This window comes from Neovison vison, chromosome 10 (assembly GCF_020171115.1).
Source record: "Neovison vison isolate M4711 chromosome 10, ASM_NN_V1, whole genome shotgun sequence".
Classification (NCBI taxonomy): Eukaryota; Metazoa; Chordata; class Mammalia; order Carnivora; family Mustelidae; genus Neogale; species Neogale vison.
Window position 1 is genome coordinate 10,580,238 of NC_058100.1, and position 8,512 is coordinate 10,588,749.

The window sequence follows — 8,512 nt, forward strand, 5'->3', positions numbered from 1 at the left end:
ATAGTTCACAAAAACAAAGATGTTTTCCAAGATTAGCAGAATCCTGCCAATCATTATTCAATTCCTGGTACATTTGAGGGCTGGTTATTTCAGATACAGTGTTATCTAAGTTATTCTTTGCATGCCCCCCTCCCCCACCCCGCCCATGGAGTTAGACCCTATAATACTTGGAAAGAAGGGCAGAGAACACAGAAAAGTGTCAGGGGGTTAGGGGGTGGAGGGGGAAAAAAATCCCAGCATTTTATTGCTGTTGCTACAAATTACCTACCTCCTGGGAAGAGGCTCTGGGAGTACCAAGCCCCAACATCCAAAGACTGTTTATAACCAGGCAGTTCTTAGATGAGGCTACATTGGAACCATGTCACCCAAACCTTTAATTACAGGTGTCTGCAGTTAAAATTTGGAGCTCATCAATCTGGAAGATGTTACGAGTCTATGTTGACTAATTGCTGAATCAGTTTTGGTACCAGAAGACTTACTGCCTGAACACACAGTATTCTGCATTTACATGGGCACCATCTACTTTCTCCCATACCAATACATTCTCCCAATTATACCTTCCTGCCATCCGCTGATGACTTCTGTTTTCTGCTCTTGTTCCCCATCTGGCCTGGCAAAATAAACATAGTCTCTAAAGCATCATTAGCCTTTTTTTTTTTTTTTTTTAACAGAAGCAAATCCCTGGAACAACTAGAGAAAAAGGAATCTATTTCCCCCCCAGATATTTGGATTGGGAAAGAGGGAAAACAGAGCTCTGTTATTGCATGCTTTAAAGATGTGAGCTCTGTGCTAGAAGCTTTACTTTTATAATATTATTTAACCAATGCAACAATGCTACATAGTATTGCATGCTAACTCAGGAAACTGAGATTAAGGTAGGCTGAGCTGTGGCCCCAAGTCTTGAGCTAGTCAATGCAACAACAAGGAGGAATTTGTTAATCCAGGACTGCCTGACTGGAAAGTTGGCTCTCACAGTTCCAGACTCTGAGCATGAACAAATATGTGGCTGATGGGAGCCATGAGGACAAATTGCATGGTTGCTATTATGCACCATGCACAGCAAATGGAGTAGTGCATTTGGAAGGACTGTGTTACCACAAAGAGCAATACAAATGTTATTACCATCATTATGGCTCTACTTATTACCTCTTTGCTGGGCGTGGGACATCATCGAATAGCCAAAGATTCATAATCATCCATTCCCAGAGAAGCAGGGTTAAGATTTTGACAAGCCTCCTTCTCAACAGAACAGAGATACACCCCAGTGAACAGTACAATTTCTGGAAGGTAAGTCTGAGCTACATGTAAACCAGCATACTTACTCTTTTGCTGCTTCTTACCTCAGATCTTTGTTTTCTCCCCCTCTCTCTCATTTAGCTATAGGAGGGCCACTGAATTTGATTCATAGTCCAGACTAGCAAGTCAGCTTAAATTCTGTGTAACAAAGGCCATCAAAGAATATGACTGTTTACAGTAAAATGTTATTTTTAAAGGTTAACACTTTAATAAATAAATGGCTCTTAAATATCATTAAGAAAAATGGAAACATTTAAATAAATTTTAATAAATAAAAACATTTAAATAAATATATTTTTAAAAATACATGTTTGAATAAATCAGTGTGGTGCTATATACCATGAAATGTATACACACAGTTATGGAAAATTGTTCAGAACTCATGGATATGTGAAAAAGAAAGCCACGTGCAAAATTAGAAGCATAGTATGATTCCATTCATATATTTTAAATAATCCCTTAAAAATACAGAGACTATGTATGTATGTATGTACTAATGTATATTTATGTAGATGTAAAAAGAATAGTGGCTGGAAGATGTACCGCTTAATCTTAGCCAGGCTTATTTTAGGGAGAGTGAGAATGTAGGCAAGAGGGAGGAAGACTTTCACAGTTTATATATTTCTCTATTGTTCAAATTGTATGCAAGATGAAAAATGCATGTATTATTTGTGTAATAAAAAATAGCAGGAAATTTTACAATTGCACACTCATTAGTCATAAAGAAATCTAATTAAAGTAGATATTATATTTCATTGTTCAAATTGGCAGGGATTTTTTTTAAACAAAAGGGAATAAATTATGAGATATAATTTTTTAAAAAAATTCAAAACAAAAGAACATAGATTTCAATAATGAAAGAGCCCAACAAGTAGCTAACTGAATGAATGAGCGAATGAATGAATGAATGAATGAATGAATAGATAAATCATTTCAAGGAAGATCATCATGAAATTTCAAAATGCCATTAATAAAGAGAAGACTCTGAAAACATCCAGAGAAAGGAATAAATGTGGCATGTGCAAATTCTGGAATTAGAACAGCATAGGACTGCTTAAAAGCAAAAAGATAGCTAGAAGATAATGGAGCAACATCTTCAAAGTTATGAAGAATTTTCAACATACAATGCTATACCCAGCCAAACTATCAATCAATCATGTTGGTGATGAAAAAACAGGCATTTTCACATGTGCCCAAGGCTCAAAATTCTATCTTTCATGTACTTTTCTCTAAAAGCTGCCGGAAGATATGCTTCATCTAAACAAAGGAGTAAAATAAGAAAAAATGAGGCAAGAAAACATAAAATATATACATAGATACATAAATATAAACACATAAATAAAAACATAAGTAAAAATAAAAAATTAATAAGTAAGTAAACAAACTAGAGAAACAGAACACAAGGGAGACAAAGGGTTGAGTTCAATTACAAATATCTGGACAACAGATGTGCCCCTCGCCTCTAAAGCAATCAGTGGCATTGGAACAGGATAATAAGGGACTCCAAGCAGTATGTTTTCAGAGAAAACAAACAGAACTCATAGATTATTTGATGTATTTAGCAATGCTGGAAGTTGCAAGCAAGTTTAGGAAGAAAACATGGTATATCTGTAGAAAATGGAGCAAACAACAAAACCAAAAATATCCAGTTAACAAGCATATAAAAATAAAATGTACATGGAAAAAAATAAATCTAATCACAGTGTATTACTTGTCTCAGTAGAGAAGAATATTTTTATAATTATAATAACATCCATGCTGACTCTTGATTTAACCAAAATTTGTGATTTTATCATAGTGGGCGAATTGCAAGAGGAGAGATGGTGGAAACTGTTGGGGTAAGAGTGTTAAATCCACAGCTACCCATCACACATGGTCACCCATTTTGTCCAGAAAGTTCATGACTCAAGAGTGAATAAAGAAGCACAAAATTCTGAAGCATGGCAGTAATCACATAAAGACACAGTCAAAGGTCAGAAAAGTTTCTTATTGGGAGTAGGACTCTAGAGTCAGGAAGGATGGACAGGGGTCTGTTGTTTTTTCCTAAAAGTTTTATATTTAACCTTTCATTTTTTATGTATATGTCTGTATTAGTATGATAAAAATATAAGTTAGTTTGAAGCAACTGGAAGCATAAGTAACAGCAAAAGTATAATAATAGACTTCATATGTTTCATATAATAGAATATTAAACCATCTTTAGTGTGATTTATGTATTTAAATAATTTTTAATGACAAAGACTATGCTCATGAGATACGATAAATTTTTTTAAAGCTCAGAGTCCAAAAGTATGTTTGGCATATGGTCCCACACACACACACACACAAAAAAAAAAGGAAAAGAAAAGCCTGGAAAGGAATACAGATAAGCATTGATTAGCTCTCAGGGTGGGATGATAAGCAGCGATTATTTTATTTTCTACATTCTCCTATATTTCCAAGTGTTTACACAGCAAGTATGTGTTTATTTTAATGAAAATTAAGAGTTGTTTTTTTTTTTAAAGCAGATCTCAGCTCATCATCATGTAAATGCCTATTCTATCATAACTGTACCAAGGACAAGGCTAGAGAAGGGAGTTCAAAGTGCAGTGGGAGAGATTCCAATGAGACCTAAGGAAACAAGTATCACTAAAGTCTGGAACTGGCTGGGGAGGTCAGAACAAATATTTTAAATATTTTAAATCAAGGTAACCACCATCTTAGAATACTAGTGCTGGAAGGAAACACCAAAATGTCCCCTCTCTGTAGATGAGGAAATTGTGTGTCATTGAGTTTATGTGGCTGGCTGAATATCACAAAATGGTCAGGAGGCTGAGGCATGGGTAGAACACCAACCTGTGGACATAGCGCCATGTCCTTTCCACTCCAACTATGCGCCTGGCCTCCACGAAGTGGCTTTAGTGTAATTGAAAGGTCTGGGACGGGACTTTGTAAATCTCAGTTCTTCAAGTCTGTTTCTTGTTTCTACTGTAGCTCTTCTATCCTTTCTTTCCTGGCCCCTCCTTACAATGCTATAGCATAAAAATATGGGACATTTCTAAGAGTGTGTTTTTGTGTTGTATTGTATTGTACTGTATAATATTATATTGTATCATATTGTACTGTATTTTAGAGAGAGAGAGAGAGGGAAAGAGAGAGCAGAAATGGGGGGGGCGCAGAGGGAGAAACACACTCCCCACTGAGCAGGGAGCTTGACATGGATCTCGATTCCAGGATCTTGGGATCACAACCTGAGCTGAAGGCAAATACTTAACTGACTGAACCACCCAGGCAGCCCCAGAGTGTGTCTTTTTGCCCTTCCCACGCAGCTGTGTACTTACGGCTAGAGTCGACTGACATGTCCGGGTAACATCTTCCTCAAGCCACCGCTGCCAGCTTCTGCAAGCAGGGAGTGCTCAGCATATGCTGTGGACCAATGTTCTCTCTCTACACATACACACCTCAGACACTGAAAAATCAAGTTCAGTCAAGCAAGTTTTAAACTTGTTTTGCCTTCCAGGGGGCTTCTACCTAACTTCTTGTTCTGGTGGAACACAGTCTGGTTTTTGGATCTGTGACCCTGACTCAGGTTTGGGAAAGGATGTTAAAACAGCTCACAGGTCAGATGACATTTGGTCCAACAGTGACTGGGAGAATTTATGAACAAAATACTGAGTGACTAAATTTCCTTGCCTTTAGTCCATTTATTTGACCTCAGGGAGCCCTGACCCAGACTTGGACTGGTACGGAGCCGCAAGAAGCAAGAGGCTCCTCAATATGGACAGAGCTGTGTCGGTATTAAAAGTCAAGTGTATTGGCTCCTGAAGGTACATGCCCAGGATCGTGTCACCCTTCCTCCTCCTCCCTTCCTTAGTCCTTTGGACTTATTAACAAACAGCAATTTATTTCATTATGTCTGCTGTGCCAGACCGGACAATGGACTCAGGCAGCAAAGAAGCACATATACTGTGTATACAGGATGACAATTCCTTTGTTCTCAGGGTGCTTCCATTCTTTTATGGTTCATTTCAGGACCCTATCCCTCTACGTAATAGGTGCCCAACAATTGTACCTAATAGACATGGTCTCCTGATTATATGTATATGTGCACATATGTGTGTATGTGTGTGTACATGTATTCACATGTGTGTGCATATATGTGTGTGTACATATATTCATATATGCAGCTGTCCTACCCCTATCTATCAGAACTCAGGCAGGTAATCAGACCATACATGGAAGAGAGGGGGCACAACCATCAGACGAACAGAGTGGGCTGTTGACAATGTCCCCGAGCAGAGAGGGTGGGGTCCGTGGGGAAGGAGCGGGGGCTAGAGGGCTCTAACAAACATTTTAAAAATATTTTATTTATTTATTTGAGAGAAAGAGTATGTGTGTGAGTGAGGAGGAGAGAGGATCTGAAGCAGACTCTGCAATGAGTGTGCCTGATGTGGGGCTCGATCCCTCAACCATGAGATCAGGACCTGAGCCAGAGCCAGAGCCAAGAGTTGGATGCTTAACCAACTGAGCTGCCCTGGGGCCCTTTGAATGCTCTAATAAAAGATGACTTGACGAGGCATAAATTTTTTTCAAGAAATATAAAGAACCATAATATGGTAGTATGACTTTATTGTAAATGTGCATTTCTCTTATTTTTTAAGTTCTATATAATAAGAGTAGTTCTTCTATGACAGACATCTTACATAAAATGCAGTATGGGCTAATAAAATATCCTATTTTGATCTTTGAAGCAGAGCTGACGTCTGATACGAGAGAGAATGGGGAAACGGGAAGCTGGTTTCTGGGTGGCATGTGGGCAGACAAGGAGGTCATGACACTTCTGGCTAAAAACTCCTTATGTATTTTTATTTGCCATCAGATCATTGAAGAGTTTCCGAGAATTTAGAGCTGAGGTCGCTGTGGCTATGCTCATACCTCGTCAGTAGACACCATCTGGACCCTAGTAGTTTCCATCTGTAATATGATCTTTTATCTACACATTTGTTTCTGGCATGAATCAGAAGTCACTGGTGATTTAATTGAAGATAAGTCATTTTATTGGCGCTAACTCTTCTCTCTAGAGTAATTAATCTGGATTAATTAATCCGAGAATTAATCCCCCCCCCAGAAGAGGGAGTAGGGGGCATTGATTGGATGGACACCGAGAGGAAGTCTTCGCCCCTCACAGATGCCAGCTGTAGCATCTCGTGTCTCAGCCCCTTCCACATACAAAGTTGGGAAGGAGAATTAAGACATTAAAAGAGAACCTAGTGGGCAACTGGGTGACTCAGTGGGTTAAAGCCTCTGACTCTGGCTTGTCGTGATCCCAGGGTCCTGGGATCAAGCCCCACATCAGGTTCTCTGCTCAGCGGGGAGCCTGCTTCCTCCTCTCTCTCTGCCTGCCTCTCTGCCTACTTGTGATCTCTCTGTCAAATAAATAAATAAAATCTTAAAAAAAAAAAAAAGAAGAACCTAGTTCACATAGGGCATATGGGATTCCTAGAGGTCCTTCGAGCAGACAAGTTTTCTTTCCTGGGGTCCCAGGTGCAATCTACAAAAGCACCTGTCTTGGATAAGAAGCCTTGGAGACAGCACGTAACAGGGCAAAGGGTATTTACTGCTAGAGTTTACTGAGTATTATTAGCAAGTAAGGATGCAAAGCTTCTAGAAGTACACCGTGCAGCTAGAAGGTGCCCAATAAATGCAACCTGGCAGAGTGATAAAATTAAATACGACAACAATAATAATATTACTCCTAAGTACCAGTACTAGCAGTAGTAGTGGAGGTAACAGGGCTGGCATTACCTAATGCCAGATCTATGACTTATTTATTTGCCAAGTCAGTCAGTGCTCAATGTAGCAATTAGGCAGCAAATCTATTTGTTTAAAACAACTCAAGTTGTTTCTTGCCTGGATTAATGTGATACCTGACTTAGTCAAATGGGCCCTTTGAACAAAAGAGGACTCCCAAACTGCACATTGACTCCTTGCTTCCTTCCTACCAGCTGCAAGATTAAGAACCAGAAATAATTTCCACGTGGGCAGCCGTGAGTGGAAGGCCTTAGCTCCTCCTGGAGCACCCACCCCACAGCATACAGCACCAGCCCTCAGGAAGCCCTGTGCCTCTGATGGACAGGCCACGGCCTGGACAACCTTCTTCCCCAGGACTTTCATCTACCCCGCCTCCCCTCGGCCCTCCCTCTTCTGCTTTCCCGCCTCCCACAGTCCAAGACTTCCTGGGCTCATCACCGTCCCCCACTCCGGGCCCGGCTCTCTCACACTTTCTGCTTTGAGCAAGAACACTTTGCACTGGGCTAGTTACTGCCTACCAGAGGTCCCCTTCGGCTTCCGAGAGCTGTGCAGCCCTTCTCCCTCCTGCAGAGGACTGGCTTTGCTCTCCTTGCTGGGTCCCCTCCACATCGTGACTGCTTTGTCCATCTTTCTTTCCCACTGGTTTCCACCCCACTGCAGGGACTGAGTGCCACTGCCCAAGGAGCAGAATGCCGTGAAAAGGACATGGTCTTGGAGCCTGGGAGGTGACAGTTGGAGCCCTGACCCTGCTCGGTGACCTTTGGCAAGTCCGCGTGTGTCATCCCGGGTGGCGTTAAGGATGGAACAAAATAATGCCACTAGAGAGCCCCACTTTTCTACAGAAGAGGCGAGTTTCCTTTCTGTTCCCAAATAGTCCAAATCTCATTTTGGTCTCGAAGGCTTCCCCGACACTGTTGCTTTTACCTCTTTGGTTCTGTCCATAAACCTCTAACAACTTCCTGGTGCTATTTTGTTTTCTGAACAATCTGTAAGATTTCGGTTGCGTATGTAATTTATACGTTTCTCCTAACACAGTGTTTTGTTGCCTTGTCATCTAGTGTAACTTATGAGTTCCGGAGGCAATTGTGTTTACTTGCTAATATATAAAATTGTTTATATATTCTGTGTTTATCCTACGCAAAATACTATGGGAGATAAAAGATGAATAAAATCTTGGGGTGCATGTGTGGGTCATTTGGATAAGGCTCCCTGCTCAGTGGGAAGTCTTGTCTCTCTCTCCCTCTGCCAGACCCCCTATGCTCTCTCTCTGTCAAATAAATAAAACTCTTTGAAAAAAAAAGTTGAATAAAATCTAAACTAGCCATGTCGTCAGTAAGCTGTTAGTTCAGAAGTCTACACCAGTGTGTACACATTTAATGGCCTTATAAGGATAGGTCCTATCTGCATGCTGTAGGGAGTCAAGGGA